Source organism: Lissotriton helveticus, chromosome 5_1, assembly GCF_964261635.1.
Source record: "Lissotriton helveticus chromosome 5_1, aLisHel1.1, whole genome shotgun sequence".
NCBI classification, from domain to species: Eukaryota; Metazoa; Chordata; class Amphibia; order Caudata; family Salamandridae; genus Lissotriton; species Lissotriton helveticus.
Genome location: NC_136065.1, coordinates 22,375,000 through 22,393,695, shown reverse-complemented (window position 1 = coordinate 22,393,695; position 18,696 = coordinate 22,375,000). Strand labels below are relative to the sequence as shown.

Here is an 18,696-nt window from a genome sequence, read left to right as displayed (position 1 = left end):
TTGCCATGGGAACAGTCCAGCCCCAACTGCCAAGTCAGGTCCTCCCTGGACTGGAAACAAGCAGCCTAGGGCCGGTTTTGGGGTTTCACCCTCATCAGCCAGGCTATCTTGACTCCAGTGGCATGGAGAGCACGGTCCCACATCTCTACAGCTGTACGTGTGCTGCAGGGATGAGGCGCAGGCATCCTCCTCTGGGCTACCATCCAGTCTTCTCACGAAGAAGAAACAGCACTATTCCCTCCTGTGGCTAAAAAGGCTGAGCTCCACCCGGACAGCCATATCTGAGGTTTCAAAAGTTACTGCTTCTATGCCTTCCACTACGTGACGCTCATAGCTCTCAATGGCAAACTCCTGCAGCCCCGCAGGGGAGCCTTCAACGGTGGACCCTTCGGGACAAGGGCGATGTATATCTGTGAGAGGGGCCCTGTCATATGGCACTATGCAATGCTGCTGGTCCATTCTTGACTTTATTTTTGTGAAAATGCTATGCCCCACTTGTAAAGGGTGAGCAAGAAATGACCGAGCGGCCTTGACACAGGGTGATTACTGCAGCATGATTCATTTGAAATTCTTAGAGAGCCGTTCTTGAAAGTTTGTGGCCCCTATTGTTTAGTTATGTTAAAATATATGCGTCTTTCAGTCAGAATAAAGTTTATCTTTGAAGGCAATGCCGCGTCATTAAATTAACGGTGTGGAGCCCTAACATGAGCATTTTCTAATCAAGGCTGGGCTGAAGAACAAAAAGCAGCTGGCAAAAATGCTTAAAAACCCCGCCTCCATCCTATTCTCTGTATCTCTCTCTATTTCTAGCCATCTATTATTTCTCTTGCTCTCCCCCTTCTCCGTCTCTGATCTCTTTCTCTCCACCTCCTCCCCGTTTCTCTCTCTACTGGAGCCCTCCCCTCTGCGTGCCTGCTGCAAGTAACCTCTGAGAGATGAGAAAAGTGGCAGAAGCACCTTCACTGGCCCTGGGCTATCAGAACTGGTCTCTAGTTGCTTCAGCCCATGGAATAAAAAAGTCAGCAGGCCCTAAAGATAATATCCAAACACCAAGTGTCATGGGTGTGAATTCACTATTCCTGCTTGTTTTATGTCATTTTTAGGTCTGGCATAGAGAAAGCTTTAGCTCTTTTGCAGGGTCATATAATACAGTCTAAAACAAGGGAATAGCCAGAAAATTAAAATAGCCCCCACTTGAAACAAAAGCGCTGATGCTACCAACCAAGCGAAGCAAGTGAGCTGAACCCTTCCTAGAACAGCTTGTCTTTTCATTCATTAATTCTTTCACCCCCCATCCAACTGCTTCACCTTTACTTTATGTCATCCATTCATGATTTCATCCATACTTTTCCCATTCTTCCATCCATCCAATCTGACATTTGTCCGTCTATCATTCCATCTATCCACTCTGTCATCCAAACTGCCATCCATCCATCCAATCTGCCATCCATGCACTCTGCCCTCCATCCATCCAATCTGCCATCCATGCATCTAGACACTCTGCTATCCATCTTTCCATCCATCCATACACTCTGCCACCGGTCCACTCTACCATTCATCTACTCTGCCATTCATCTGTTCATGCATCCACTATGCCATCCATCCAGTCTTATCACCTATCTTTCCACTCTGCATCCATCCACTGAGTCATCCATTCACCCTGCCATCGATCCAGCATCCATCTATCCACTCTGCCATCTATCCATCCAATCTGCCATCCATTTACTCATCTTTTCGCTCACTCATCCATTCATCCCTTCCTCTGTCATCCTTTCACCTTTCCATTCATCCCTTTTGCTCTGTCATTCTTTTGCCTGTCCACACATCTATCTAGCCATTCATCCACTCTGTCATCCATCCATCCACTCTGCCACCCGTCCAATCTATCCTTCAACCACTCTACCATTCATCCGTAAATGCATCCACTAGGCCATCCATCTATCCACTCTACCACCTATCTCTATATACTTGAAGTCTCGCCTACACTCCGCCCATATTTGTCATTGGCTTGTGTATTTGTCCTTCGTAAATGCTGGCTTCTGATTCGTTATTAGGCTTGTTAGTCCCACCTTAGTACCGCCTTGCCTTCATTTGTAACGTCCAATGAGGACTGCCCATTTTGCTGTGGTTGTTACACGGTACATCTTGTAAGCTCTATTTTCTTTAATGAGTTTTTCTTACTACAGGAGGGTGAAGCATTTGGAATGCAATAGGTCTTGCATTTGCGAGAGTTCAAGCTATTGGTATTGCAAATGACAATGCCTTTTATTTATGTTTTAAAAACCAAAACATAAACACTCGCAGTTATTTACAATGCCAATAGCTCAAACTTGCTTGTATATACATTTGGCTTGCCTGTTTGAATGGTGGGTGTTACATGATGCTGTCCTCACCAGCAACCAGGTGGCTCACTATAGGTGACATTTGTACATTCTAGGGGATGTCAAAACTGCTATGCAGTCCTCTATGTTTTTGTGCACTGCTGTAGAAATCTGCAGTGTCGAAAGTTACTGACATCAGTATTGCTGTCTATCATTACCTGAAAATCTATATGATTCAATATGAGTGTTAAAGTTGTACCCAGGGCTTTGAGTGGGCAGGTCCCTCTGGGTCTGAGACCCGGTAGTATTTTACGAAGGACATTGAAACATATCCCTATATTCATGTCCTTACATTTACAAGGAAAACACTAACAATTCCTGAACAATTAATGTAATAAAAGTCCATGTCAATAATTTAGCTCCTGTTTATATGTCATATTTTAATGAATGTACTGCATTAGAGTGTTAGCTAATCCCAGGATGTTATGTTTCTCTATTTCTTTTTACTTTTAGCATATTGCTGTTTTAGCGTGCATGCTTTAAACCGAGTCACCTACAGGTGTTTACAACAGCCACAATAGTGAGAGAGCTCTGGTGTTCAGGCCCAAGTCAGTTTCTCCCTGTGCCTGTCAGTGAGGCAAACAAGCATTGGCAATGCAATCAGTATGTATGCGGTTTGGAGTGAAATTATGTGGCTTGAATTTGAATTGTTAGTTATAGTTGTGGAATGTGTGTGGTGGAACTGTGGTGTGTAGTGGAATTATGTGGTATGGCACATAGATTGGGATGAGAACTGCACAGAACAAATTGAAAGGAAGATAGAGAGAGATAGGGAGTTTATGCACAAAGTGGTGAATGAGCTCCAGACAGAGGAGCAGAAAGAGTATGTGAGAATAATAAACAAGGGGAGAGCCGACCGCAGGCGCATTTGTATGGCTTGGAACTTTGTGGCATTGGGTGAAATTATGCTTACTGGAATAATGTGTCATGGTGTGTAGTGCATTTATGTGTATTGTTGGGATGTGGCATAGAATGTATTTATGCGGGGTGTTTTTATGTTGTACTGAGTAAAGTGTAATTATGTGAAGTGTAATTGTGTGGCACTGCATGGTATTATGTGGAATGTAATTATATTGTGTGGTTTAGAATTGTGTGGCATTGAATTGTGTTTGGTTGTGAAATGCTGTGGGGTGGTTTGGAGTTGTATTACGTGGCATGGTGTAGAATGGTATTATATGGTGTGGAATTATGTGCTGTGGCGAATTTAAATGTATTTTCTGGAGTGAAATTATGTGTTTTAGAATTTGGTGGAGATATTCTGTAGGACCGTAGCATACTTACTATAAGGTGGATTCTGGTGCCTTCGGTTTGATGCTCTCTTTTAGTTTCTTTCCTAATTCATCTCCCAAGTTATCTTTATGCTACGCTTTACAGATAGTCAACAGCGGTCTATGGTGCATTAGGGGTGTAGCTTGGTCAGTGAGATTCAGGGCCCATACATCATGACTTTGCAGAGATTTATAAAAGTGAATGGAACAGTTCTCAACTTTCCTGTAAGTATTTTACTGACCACAGAAACACGAAAGGCTAATTCATGATGAGTTTTAAAATCTAGAAAGATATCATTTCGGAGTGAAATAAATCACAATCCACAGCACCAGGAAAGTAGATGCCATGTGATAAAGACAGATGCAATTGTTCACACAGACACACATGGAGACAGAAAAAAGTGTGCACAGAATGAAGCAAGAGTGCACACCAACACAGGTAGGGCAACAGCTGCAAGCATTCAACCTCGTAGTTTGGATGGCAAACTGTTCCAAAGCTTGGCTGTAAGAACTGTGAATGAGTTACCTCCGCAGCGTGCCTTCAATAACTTAGGAATCTGCATTAAACAAAGGTTATTAGACCTTAGTACTCACTCTTGGGTAAATGTAAATGTATTTGTATTTATATAGCGCACTTCTACCCAGAGGTCTCATAGCGCTGTACACATACCGCTGTGGAACCCTTCCTGGCTTTGCCCTGTGAAATTCCCACTCCTGGGCACCCCCACGGTGAAGCCAAGCATCCCAGCGCTGTTGGGGCCGTTTTGGAGATGAAGCAAGCTATTGCCCAGAGTCACAGAGTGGGACCCATGATTAGAATAGGCACAGAGGCGAGAATTATCAGGACCGAGGAAATTAAGCCCAAGACCCGCCGAGGCGGGAATTGAACCCTGGTCCCGGGCCAGACCTCTGCATCAGGGTCTGCCGCTATAACCATTGAGCCACACTTCTCCACTGGATACATGGGTTATATGGGGTCAGTGTTCTTCAAACAGTGCAGGGCAAGTGCAGGACTTGTAAAAGTTGTCTGTGATGAGATGGAGTGAAGTAGTCAACCTCTAGTACTTTCTGCAGAAATCTAGACACAGTCTACACTAGCAAACAAAAAAGAGATGATGGCCGGAGCGCTAAATGTTTTCAGACACTCGCCCCCAGTCACAGATCTGGGTTGAATCCATCATCGTTCTTTAGCTCACTTTGCCACCCTAGGTCAGACAGTCTTGACCCTGTGCCTCATGGGAACAGTCCAGCCCGAACTGCCAAGCCAGGTCTTCCCTGAACCGGAAATAAGCCTGGTCCGGTTTCGGATTAACACCCCTCTTCAGCCAGGCTAGCTTGAATCCAGTGGCAAAGTGAGCAAGGGACTCACGTCTGGGCATACCCTGCCAACTTGGGGCAAACATAGCAAACACAAAGAGTTTATGGACGGAGCGCAGAGAACAAAAATGGGTGAGCATGTATGTTGGTTGCTGAGGTCATGAGAACAAGAAGCTTCTTCTGTGGCGAAAGGCAGGAGCCACTGAATCAGACTTCTCTACCACTACAATCAAACATTACAAAAGAGCAGTTAAGTTCTGTCGTGCTTGCGTGCGGAGACGTGGTTGGCACTCCCCATCTCCTGCTGGTTGGCAAGATCAAAGCACATGCGCGAAGAGTCGAGCATGCGCGTATGCATCGTTTCCAGCATATAATCACATCCTTCCCTACATTGAACGCTTCGCGTTCCGTTCCGGTTCAGAGGTCATTCCTGGTTCGTGTTCGGGTCACGGTGGTGGCGAGCAGCGTGGTTCCGTCGGGATATCGGCGGGCGTCGGGTCGTCTCCTGGCAAGTACTAACTAGCATGTTGAATAGAGGTTACACGCATTTCTTTACAGCGTGAGGCGCAGTTGTTGTAATTTACTCTCGAGGACTTTCACGTCGTTGATACAGCCTCGCCAGTTTCCCTGATTTCTTAAGAGGACTGGTTATCTTTGAGTTATTTTTGTGGAAGGTGGAAGTCAGTTCCACGTGTTTCGTATTAGACTTTATGTAAAAGGAAGACTCTGTTCTTCCCTTGTTAATTATCGGGGCTAGTTTAGCTTTGAAGCTAGTACCGGAGTTTCGTTTTGTTTACCTGGGACTAGAGGAATATTGAGTCTAGTTCCAGTGGTTTAGGTTTTCCTTACATTTATATAAAGAGTTGTCTTGCTGTTCCTAACGAGAAGGACGGATTGGTACAGTCAGTGATGTGAATGGATTATGGGAGGGTGGTCAGAAGTTCACCCAGGGAATCCATTTTGTTGGATTTAATGCCCTCACACACCCTTTCAGGTGTCATGCTTCATCATCTGGGCTTGCTCCTCGTTGGGTCGGCGGTGCAATACCCAACGGGCGACACCTCAAAGAGGGGCTCTTTGGCGGAGATCTTTTTCCAACTGCCGTATAGATGAAGTGTGGGTATGGGGCCAGATACAGGTGGTAGACGTGGGTATTGTGAGTTAAAATAAAGCTAGTGGTACCTAGGGTACTTTATTCAGAGGGCCACTGCTTTGGTTAAAAATGATTACCCTGGAGGGGAGTAATGGAAAATAATGTTTCCAACTCTGATCCAAAGGTTGTTGTAGTCAGGTCAACATGTTTCACGCTATAAGGAGAATATCTAGCGATTCTTCAGGACCACAGTTGACTATATAAGCAGGTATCTAAGTATGGGGGAAACTGTCTACACTAATTTCTATGGGGTGTGGTGTATATATGCTCCTATGGCTACCACAATCTATGTATTTTGGAAGGATAACACTATTATATTACCCTTCTTATTACCCTTCTTGCGTGTCTAACACCTACCCATCGCCGCTGGAACCCAGCGGCGATGGGTAGGTGTTAGACACGCAGCTCAGGATACTACCAACCTCATGGTGGAAGATCTCCCTAAAGCTTTACCCGCTGGACACTGTCGTTGTTCGATTGTTTTTAACGCTAGGTATTGACAATCGCAACGCAAGAAGGGTAATATAATAGTGTTATCCTTCCAAAATACATAGATTGTGGTAGCCATAGGAGCATATATACACCACACCCCATAGAAATTAGTGTAGACAGTTTCCCCCACACTTAGATACCTGCTAATATAGTCAACTGTGATTCTGAAGAATCGCTAGATATTCTCCTTATAGCGTGAAACATGTTGACCTGACTACAACAACCTTTGGATCAGAGTTGGAAACATTATTTTACATTACTCCCCTCCAGGGTAATCATTTTTAACCAAAGCAGTGGCCCTCTGAATAAAGTACCCTAGGTACCACTAGCTTTATTTTAACTCACAATACCCACGTCTACCACCTGTATCTGGCCCCATACCCACACTTCATCTATACGGCAGTTGGAAAAAGATCTCCGCCAAAGAGCCCCTCTTTGAGGTGTCGCCCGTTGGGTATTGCACCGCCGACCCAACGAGGAGCAAGCCCAGATGATGAAGCATGACACCTGAAAGGGTGTGTGAGGGCATTAAATCCAACAAAATGGATTCCCTGGGTGAACTTCTGACCACCCTCCCATAATCCATTCACATCACTGACTGTACCAATCCGTCCTTCTCGTTAGGAACAGCACGACAACTCTTTATATAAATGTACTTTCAGGGCACGTCGTGTCTGGACCTTCTGTTCTTCATAGAACAGTAATTGCCCTTTACTCCTTAATCTTGATACCTTAGGTTTTCCTTACGCCATACACAGGATTACAGAAGACTCTCATTCTGGACCCTCAGACCTTATTACCCTATGCACCTATTGCCAGCTCTTTCATATCAGTAGAGTATGTTATATTCTCACCCTTCCAATCTTCATTCTCCCCTTTAGGTAGGACTACACTAATCATTGTTCTTTGTGTTCACTTAGGATTCCAGTGTCCAGAGATTTGGTGGTCCCCCATGTTATACAGTTACTCCTCCTGTGTATGAAGACATCTGTGTTTGTTTGTTCCCCCCGCTCTCCTTGTTTTGTCTCCCTGTTTTCCCTTGACGGGCATCACTATCCTTGCTCAGTGGTATCATTCTGGCAGGTGGTGGACCGGTTAGGGGGAGACAGTGGAAAGAGCATCACCTTCCTGGTACTTCTGAGGCAACATTCGTGTCTGGCATCACAGAACGCGAAGCCTTTATCTATTTGCCACCCAAGTACCATGGAGGTGACTTTAGGCGACCTGGCAAACATGATGGGTAGTCTCCAGAAGGAGACACAAGCATTGGCCGATAGACTGGATAGAATGGACATAGATGGTGGGGCAAATGCTACAGGCTCACAAACTCCTGTTATACAAGTGGTCACTCCACGCCCTCCTATACCATTAGCTCCCCCAGAAAGATTCAATGGGGATCCCGCCAAATGCGCGGCATTCATTAGTCAGTGCCAATTGCACTTCATGTGTAAGGCTACATGTTTCCCTACAGATCAGGCCAAGGTGGCTTTCACCCTTTCATATTTAGGGGGTCCTGCTGCAAATTGGGCCATTCCCCTAATAGAGCGGGATGATCCCCTACTTCTTGACTATAACGCGTTCAAGAGAGAATTGCGGAAATTGTTCGACAAACACACATTCACTCACGCAGCTGATACAGAACTCTTGACACTCAAACAAGGATCTAAAGATCTAGCTACATACATATCCACTTTCCATCGTTTAGTGGCAGAAGCTGAATGGCCTAGAGAGAAGCGTAGCACCTTATTTTATAAGGGGCTGCGTGATGACTTAAAAGACGCCTTAGCTCATGTTGTCGACCCCCCGGATACATGTCCAGAGTTAATTGATGTAGTGGTAAAACTGGATCATCGTTTAGGTGAAAGAAGGAAGTATAAAACTAGGGGTGATTTCAATAGGATACCCTTCAAAGATAGCAAGACGGAGACAGAAGGAAGTGTAGAAGCCCCCGAACCTATGCAGATTGGGAGCATTAAGGGACCCCTCAGTGAAGCAGAAAGACAACGCAGAAGGAATCTTAAACTGTGTTTGTATTGTGGCAAAGCTGGGCATTTCCTGAGGGATTGCCCCGTAAAGCCTAAACAAAAGAGACAGTCGGAAAACTAGAGGACCCGAAGCCAAGAGAGACTAAGGCATCGGGTCATTCAGGATCAATGGTCTCCTCCTTTTCCCACTCACAAAGTCACTTTTTTGTACCTTCTTTGTTGCAATGCAATACTCATCGAGTAGAAGTCGCCATTATGATTGATTCCGGAGCTTCCGGTAACTTTATGGATGGTAAATGGGCACAAGAGAACCACTTTTCCTACATACCAAAGAAAATCATGGAAGAGGTATACACTATCGATGGGAGTTCTTTGAAATCTGGCCCCATAACACATACCACAGAGAAGTTAGAAGTTATCATAGCTGACACCCATTGGGAATCCCTTAGCTTCGATGTCATTCAATCCCCGCAATTTCCGGTGGTATTAGGACTTCCCTGGTTAAGACTCCATAATCCCACGATAGATTGGCAGACAGAAAGGATGTTATTTGACTCTGTATCATGCTATACACACAAGCAACCCATTGACCATACGCTATCCACTTTAAATACCACAGTACCAGTACATACAGACAGTGAACCCCTGACTCATCCCCTAGAGTGTGAGGCAGTAGTGTTGGAGAAGGAAGAAGATGTGGATCAACCTGATGCAAGTTTACCAGAGGTCTATATCAGGTATTCATCGATATTTGATGCCAAGGAAGCCACCAGTCTACCCCCTCATAGGGTTTACGACTGTAGAATAGACCTACAAGCAGGGGCGCGTATACCAAGTAGCCGAGTCTATGCTTTGACAGAGAAAGAAAACATTTACCTAAGAGAATATCTGGATAAAATGCTAGACCTTGGGTTCATCAGAGTCTCTAGGTCCCCCGCTTCATCTGCTCTCTTTTTTTATCCCTAAACGTGAGGGGGGTTTGCGTTGCTGCATAGACTACCGTTCCCTTAATGCCGTAACCATCAAGAACAGATATCCGTTGCCACTCATCTCCTCTCTCCTGGATCAGGTCAAGACCGCTAAGTATTTCACCAAGCTTGATCTAAGGGGGGCATACCATCTTGTGAGAGTAAGAGAAGGAGATGAGTGGAAGACGGCGATCTGCACCAAATTTGGATTGTTTGAATATTTGGTGATGCCCTTTGGGCTCTGTAATGCGCCTTCTGCATTCCAATATTTCATAAATGATGTCTTGAAAGAACTGCTGGATAAATGTGTCATCGCATATATAGATGATCTCCTTGTTTATTCAGCCACATTGGAAGACCATGAGAGTCATGTTCAAGCTGTGTTACAGAAACTAATGGATAACTACCTGTTCTGTAAATTGGACAAGTGTTTTTTCCACAGGTCCAGAGTTGCCTTTTTGGGATATATATTGTCATCCCAGGGACTGCAAATGGATCCGCACAAAGTACAGGCTGTTATTCAATGGCCGTCTCCCGTTTCCGTCAAGGAGATACAACGGTTCCTTGGCTTCGCCAATTTTTATAGGCGTTTTATAGAGCATTTCTCAGAGATTGTAACACCCATTACCAAGCTGCTAAGAAAGGACACACCTTTTGTATGGTCCTCAGAAGCTGAGCAGTCTTTTCAGACTTTGAAAAAAGCTTTTACCATGGCCCCTATACTCAGACATACTGACCAACAGAGCCCCTTTGTAGTAGAGGTTGATGCGTCCCAAGGGGCAGTAGGAGGAGTGTTATCTCAAGCCCATCCAGAGACAGGAGAATTGCATCCTGTGGCTTATTATTCACATAAGCTCACGCCAGCAGAAATCAATTATGCCATTGGAGAACGAGAGTTGCTTGCAATAAAGAAGGTACTAGAGGAATGGAGGCAATATTTATTGGGTACCAGATACACAGTCACCATAATAACCGACCATCGTAACTTACAGTATCTCAAGACCACCAAAGCCCTGTCCATGAGGCAACTGCGCTGGACTCAGTTCTTCGGTGGGTATGATTTTGAAATCCATTTCAGAGCCGGAAGGAGAAACAGTAAAGCGGATGCTTTGTCCCATTTGGGTTTTGAAAGTCCCCCGATCGATGAACACCCTCCCTCCATTATAGACACCAACAAGATAATTGAAGGTACATTCACGGAAGAACAATTCTTGAAGGAAGTAGCCATGGCACAACAGAGCACAGAAGCCAAGGCTTTTCTTCAGACTCAGAACACTCAGACAAGACACGGGTTACAATATGTACACGATGGGTTATACGTACCTGAAGTCCAACAAAGACAGACAGTAATGACTTGGTGTCATGCTCACGGGGTGGCAGGTCATCCAGGATATAAGAAAACTATAGAACTGGTGAAACAATATTGTTGGTGGCCTACTCTGACTCAGGATGTACAACACTATGTCAAAACCTGCGCAATCTGCGCCCAAGGCAAGGCTTCTCACATCAAACCTGTAGGACTTTTATGTCCTATTCCCTCTCCACCCGGCCCTTGGCACACGGTGTCAATGGACTTCATTGTTGAATTACCACGCACTCAGAAGGGAAACACCACGGTATTAGTAGTAGTAGATCTATTCACTAAATCAGCTCATTTCATACCTCTGTCTAGTCTCCCTACATCAGTTACGTTGGCACAAGTCTTCCTACATAACATTATCAGACTACACAGCATTCCTTCTGTTCTTATCACGGACCGAGGTGCACAATTCGTGTCCAGATTTTGGAGACAATTGTGTTCTTTGCTACAGATTGACGTTCGGTTGTCGTCTAGCCATCATCCTCAGACTGATGGACAAACCGAACGAGTCAATCAAAGTCTGAAACAGTTCGTGAGGTGTCAGTCCCTTCAGACGAATCAAGATTGGGATGAAATGATCTGGTTAGCAGAACTATCGTACAATAACAGCCATCACTTTTCTACCTTATTTACTCCCTTTTATGGATCACATGGTTTCCATCCCAGAGTCTTACCCATTCCTCTGTCAGTTACATGTAACACTCCATCGGTCACATCATTGGTTCAGCATTTGCAGACGGTTCACACTGCCATACAAGACAATCTGGACAGGGCAAAGGTGGCTTATAAGAAAGGAGCAGATGCACATAGAACACCAGAACCTGCTTATCAAACAGGGGATAAAGTGTGGCTATCTACCAGACATATTGCTTTGCGTGGTTCCTGTAAATTTAAACCTAAGTTTATAGGTCCTTTTCAGGTGGCGAAAGTCATTAATCCTGTAGCATTACAACTAGACCTGCCTCAATCAATGAAAATACACCCAGTTTTCCATGTATCCCTCCTCAAACTTGTTGAACCTGATACACGCCTCCCCTCTATACCGTGTCCGGTGGTAGTGGATTCGGAAGAAGAGTATGAAGTAGAAAAGATCATAGATTCTAGACGTTGCAGAGGCAGATTGCAATACTTGATACATTGGAAGGGATATGGTATGGAAGAACGTAGTTGGGAACCTGCGAGTCAGATACATGCTCCCAGATTGGATATGGTATGGAAGAACGTAGTTGGGAACCTGCGAGTCAGATACATGCTCCCAGATTGTTACGCCTTTTCCATCGACGGTATCCTAACAAACCCAAACATATTGGCGGAGGAGTAGGAGGGGTGTACTGTCGTGCTTGCGTGCGGAGACGTGGTTGGCACTCCCCATCTCCTGCTGTTTGGCAAGATCAAAGCACATGCGCGAAGAGTCGAGCATGCGCGTATGCATCGTTTCCAGCATATAATCACATCCTTCCCTACATTGAACGCTTCGCGTTCCGTTCCGGTTCAGAGGTCATTCCTGGTTTGTGTTTGGGTCACGGTGGTGGCGAGCAGCGTGGTTCCGTCGGGATATCGGCGGGCGTAGGGTCGTCTCCTGGCAAGTACTAACTAGCATGTTGAATAGAGGTTACACGCATTTCTTTACAGCGTGAGGCGCAGTTGTTGTAATTTACTCTCGAGGACTTTCACGTCGTTGATACAGCCTCACCAGTTTCCCTGATTTCTTAAGAGGACTGGTTATCTTTGAGTTATTTTTGTGGAAGGTGGAAGTCAGTTCCACGTGTTTCGTATTAGACTTTATGTAAAAGGAAGACTCTGTTCTTCCCTTGTTAATTATCGGGGCTAGTTTAGCTTTGAAGCTAGTACCGGAGTTTCGTTTTGTTTACCTGGGACTAGAGGAATATTGAGTCTAGTTCCAGTGGTTTAGGTTTTCCTTACGCCATACACAGGATTACAGAAGACTCTCATTCTGGACCCTCAGACCTTATTACCCTATGCACCTATTGCCAGCTCTTTCATATCAGTAGAGTATGTTATATTCTCACCCTTCCAATCTTCATTCTCCCCTTTAGGTAGGACTACACTAATCATTGTTCTTTGTGTTCACTTAGGATTCCAGTGATTTGGTGGTCCCCCTTGTTATACAGTTACTCCTCCTGTGTATGAAGACATCTGTGTTTGTTTGTTCCCCCCGCTCTCCTTGTTTTGTCTCCCTGTTTTCCCTTGACGGGCATCACTATCCTTGCTCAGTGGTATCATTCTGGCAGGTGGTGGACTGGTTAGGGGGAGACAGTGGAAAGAGCATCACCTTCCTGGTACTTCTGAGGCAACATTCGTGTCTGGCATCACAAGTTCAACCATATTGAAGGAAAACGTACTGGAACTCTACTATCTCATGTTTTGACAGTTATACATAACATTAGTTACATAGTCCGCGCTTAATAGTGCTTCCTGTCCCATTACATAAAACATACAACAAACCAGTCTCATAAGAGTTTATAATGTTCAAAATAGTTCAAAGTTAATTTTTTGCTAACACAACTTCCAAAAATAGTTCTCTGTATTCCCATTGTTCTTTAATGCAATACAAGGAAGCAACAGGTCTTTAGCAAAAGGAGATCCTAGATCCGTGTAGCAAGGTTCGGACTGCAGCTGCAGTGGGCTATGAGCAAATTTACAACCAAATATTCAAGATGGCCGTCACGCCTCCTATGGGACTCATTTAATTTTTGGCGGATGGAGTACTGTCACCATGCCCGAGTACTTGACTCCCGCCATAGCAAGGGTACTCTGCCCTCAATATTTAGGGATGCCCGCTGCCCCTGCAGACAGATCTAGCATTTCCAGTAATCACTAACACTGTGGTTCCTGGAAATGCATTGTAAGTTTGACGGATGGCCCCATTAACATGACGGAGGCATACATCAAACTTACAACTTTTTTTTTATTCCAATGCAGGATTTTCTTTTAGAAAATTTAAAGAACAAAGATCTCCTCACCATTGTAGCATTCTCCCATGGCGTGGGGATCATTTAAAAGTTTTCACTGCTCCTTACTGACATGTTTTTCATGGCGGTGACAGGCAGTGAAAAGTGGCCATGTGTACGCCCAATCTAAATAGCACATGCGGACACATAGCCAAACCTCTGACGCCTCTCCCTCCATCAGGCAGTCGTAGATGTGTAGGGGTGGTGGAGATGGAGTAGGCTCCGGCCTCTATACATTCAAGGTCCGCCTGACTCCAAATGAAGCAGGTGCACCTTTGGGTGGCAGAAAGAGTACTCTGTCCCCATTGTGATGGAATACCCTTTTCACCAGCAAATAAATCAATCCCTATGTGAGAGTTCATGGCCTGCTGGGAAATTAAGTTTGTTGTCCAAGAAAAGAAAAGCCTCAGTCCAGACTTCATGGACACCCTGCAAGAATCATCAGCCTTTCCAGGGAAAGACTCAGAGCAAGAAGGTTTATAATATAGCTTCCTCGTATTTGCTAAGTTCCAAGCCGGTCAACACTACCTCGAGCTTTCAGACAGTAAAATCCCAGCTGCAGCATTGCAAGGACGCAGGGGCCCACAGGAAAACTTAACATTAAAGATGGCTGCTGCTATTCTCAAATGTCTTGAGAGTTCAGGAATCATAGCCAACGGTAGGTCATAGCCAATGGTAGGCCTTGCAGTGTCATTGTACAGCATAACCTCCAAAAATTAAAAGCAGTTTGCCAAATGGTTATAACCTTTTTTGTACGCTTTCCTTCTTTTGAATGGAGCTAATGTGAGTACATAGAGTATAAGGCTTACATGTCAGCTATGATTGACTCCTTTTTGGAGGTACCTCCTCCACGTAACACTTGGTGGTCTCCTACGGCCTTAATAAATGTCCATTAATCCCGGATCCAGGTCTAGAGGGCTAAGAATAAACATAGAAATGAATGCCTACTAATAGTGAAAGGGTGAATGTAATGCATGAGGCAATAGCAAAGTGTTGGGTGTAATCACGGCGGAAATTGTACTGGGTGGGCAGGCAGCACCTGGAAAGATAACTGCATAGAGCAATAAACCAAATTACACTTCAGCAATGAGTAGCAAAGATTTTATGACGAATCCAAAGGGTCACATGTACTTTGAGATATGAGTAGGCACTATATTGCTAAATAAATGTTAGTAAATAGATATAAAGTAAAAAGATGCTAGCATGTTCTCCCTGAAAACTGTTGCAGTCTTTATACATACCTGGCAAAACAACTGATATCCATGGTTAAATCATGCAGTGGGTATTCTTCGCCATGTAGACAAGCAAAAAGCAGATAAACCACATATAGAAAGCATGAGGTGTGTTACAGTGGGCATTGGAGGATCATGGCAAGTGGCAACAGTTCAATTGGGAAATGATATGGATTATTTTTGGAAACCCTGCAGCAGGTATTCCTATAGCATATTTCCCAGAGGCTGCTAGTCCTGTTGCAGTATAAATTGGGGTGAGTGCTATTCTTTGATCAGTTGCTTAAAAAGGCAGTATTGTGAAAGGATTACTTTTTGGTGTTTTTGGCTGGGGCGAGTACTATAGAGGCAGTTGTGGCTTTGACAGGTTTGAGTGAGGCAGGTTTTACTGGGTTTTCTTCATCTGCCTCAGATATGTCCGAGTCCTGTGTCCGTTTGGTGGGTTTGACTGGGGCGAGTTCTATAGAGGCTGTAGTGACTTTGGTGGATTTCAGAGGGGCCTCTTCTGCATCAGATGTGGCTGGGATAGGTTTAATTTTGGTGTGCTTGGGTCGAGTAAGTACTATAGCGGCACTCGAGACTTTGGTGGATTTTACTGGAGCGGGTTGCACTGGGGACTCTTCTTCTGAATCTGAGGTGGCTGGGGTAGTTGTAATGTTGGTGTTCTTGGGTTGGGCAAGTACTATAGAGGCCCTCGAGACTTTGGTGGATTTTACTGGAGCGGGTTGCACTGGGTACTCTTCTTCTGAATCTGAGGTGGCTGGGGTAGTTGTAATTTTGGTGTTCTTGGGTCGGGCAAGTACTATAGAGGCCCTCGAGACTTTGGTCGATTTTACTGGAGCGGGTTGCACTGGAGCCTCCTCTTCTGCATCAGATTTGGCTGACGTAAGTGTACTTTTGGTGCGCTGGGGTTGAGCAAGTTTTATATAGGCACTCGAGACTTTGGTAGATTTTATTGGAGCGGATTTCACTGGGGCCTCTTCTTCTGCATCAGATGTGACTGGGGTAGGTGTTCTTTTGGTGTGCTTGGGTTGAGTAAGTATTATAGAGGCAGTTGAGCGTTTGGTGGATTTTACTGGAGCGGGTTTCACTGGGACCTCTTTTTCTGCATCAGATGTGGCTGGGATAGGTGTTCTATTGTTGTGCTTGGGTTGAGAAAGTAATATAGAGGCAGTCGAGCGTTTGGTGGATTTTACTGGAGTGGGCTGCACTGGGACCTCTTTCTCTGCATCAGATGTGGCCCGGTTAGGTTTTTGTTTGGTATGCTTGCGTCGAGCTAGTTTTTTAGAAGCAGTTGAGACTTTGGAGGATTTAGTGGGGGTGGGTTTTACTGAGGCCTTTTCTTCTGTATCAGATGTGGCTGGGTAAGGTGTTTGTTTGGTGTGCTTGGGGCGAGCAAGTACTATAGAGGCAGTTGAAACTTTGGTGGATTTGACTGGGGTGGGTTCTTCAATGGTGGTTTGCACTGGTGTTTCTTCTTCGTCAGATGTGGTTGCCTGGGTTGCATGATGGCTAGATTTAACTCGTGCAAGTTCTATTGAGGCAGTTGAAACTTTCTTGGATTTGACAGGAACAAAGAGTTCTGTGGTGTACATGACTGGGATGTGTACTTCACTGGTGTACATAACCGGGGTGTCTACTTCACTGGTGTACATGACCGCTGTGGGTACTTCACTGGTGTACATGACCGGGGTATGTACTTCACTGGTGTACATGGCCGGGGTGTGTACTTCACTGGTGTACATGGCCGGGGTGTCTACTTCACTGGTGTACATGAATGGGGTGCGTGTGGTTCTGCCTCTCACATTTGCAACACGTGACGTTGAGGCATGCTTGGCTTGAGCTTCTGTGGGCATAAGATATGAGCGGGATGTCTGTGGGCAGGGTCTAGTGCAGACAATGCAGGGGCAATAATCATGCGCCGAAAGAGATGCATAGAGGTCTGTGTTCCCTGTGGCTGAAGTCATTACGTAGTTTCCACTGGGGTAGAGAGGGGTGTCAAGCATGCTGTTAGGGCGGGCATCCCAGTCCCCTGGGGAATGCATATCCAAAGGATTGTGGGGCCAGGGGGCTCTGCTGAGGTTACTGTTGCTAGGGGATGGACAACAGGGGCATCCTTTTTCTCGACAGCAGTTACAGGTCATAATGACGGGGGAAGGCTACCTGAGCTAAGGATGGGTCATCTGCACAGAACAGAGAGGAGAGGGAACAGGGGAGGGCTCGGAAAGGGCGGGAAACAGCACGCGCATCGTGCCCGGGAGAGGCCTGGAGTGAAGACGAGGCTCAGTGGGAGCGCGAGAACCCTGACGTGCGCAGTGACGTAACAAGGACGCTAGGCCCGCGCCGCGCTCTGCCAGCCAGGGGAGGGGAACAATAACAGGACAGGCGGCGACGGGGGCAGAGGGAGGTGCTGCCGCGAGAGCCTCTCGCCCCGCCGAGATCCGAGGCCCAGAGGTTCAGCTAACATAACCTGCGCCTGGCCCCCACCCTACCTGGCACATAACGGGCGGGGGCTTTTACAATAACCCATCTCGCCCCCCCGCCTTCCCCGGCCCAGTGGTATCGCCCGTTCTCGCGCTCCGTCACGCGTCTCTCTGACGCACTCACGCAGGCGCGCGCGCGCTCTTTCCGGCCGAGGCTCTCAGGTCTGGCCGGACATTGTTTTCAGCCTGATTTTCTTTTTGAAAAAAACTGTCGAAATAGAGGGAGGAAAGGTGTTTTGTCAACTTTTACAACGTGCAGCCTGACACGGTTAAAATTACTGATGAAATCCAAATGGACCGAGGAATTGAGTGTAGTTCAATTGGGTTTTCTCCAGGAGGTTGGGTGCCGTGTCGGTGAACCCTCCTGGGCATGAGGGTAATTTCTAAATCAAAAACGTGTGTTTCCTTCCGTAGAAGTAACGTTCCCAACTGGGCACTCCTTTTTTTGAAAAATTCAATAAATCATTCATAAAGGTCTTGCTTGATGGTATATCCATAGATTAATTTTGTTCTTTGTTGATTGTACTATTTCAATCATAGTGCATTTTAAGAAATGCTTTCATTCCATGTTGTGCCCAATGCATTTCGGGCAGAAGCCCTTAATTCTGAAAGTATAAAGTATTGACAATGTTTTCACACACATAGGAATTCAACATTTGCATCCAGTCGTGCATCTGTGCTATATTAAAAAAAAAACTCAAACGTGAAAAATTATTCTCATGCGTGAACATAAAAATACTGGGTCAAAAAATGATCTTGTGTCAATTGTGTTTTTCACTAAACACATTGCTTACATTTAAAAAAAATACTTTATTTGATTTGGTTTAAATCATACAAAGAGTGGTTTAACCGCTAAAAACACGTAGACACTTGTGACTTAAAATTCATATGTAAATACTACTTAGTAAACTTTCCATTAACATTTTTTTGATCGTTAAAGCAAATGAAAGCAAAGGAAAACAGTACAATTAGTGCCTTTTATTCTTATAGAGTTGTTATAGCTTGAGGAATCTGATTCTTGTACTTATATTTGCTTAGAAGCAAATGTCGTAATCTTTTTCTGGATCGAGTTCTGTGTCTTTCTTTTC

The 18,696-nt window shown here is 45.2% G+C and overlaps 1 protein-coding gene across 5 annotated transcripts in view; it reads right to left on the bottom strand.

Moving 5' to 3' along the window:
- LOC144754085 (uncharacterized) overlaps nucleotides 1-18,696 on the bottom strand; it is a 716,823-nt gene that overhangs the window by 183,500 nt on the left and 514,627 nt on the right. The window lies entirely within an intron of this gene.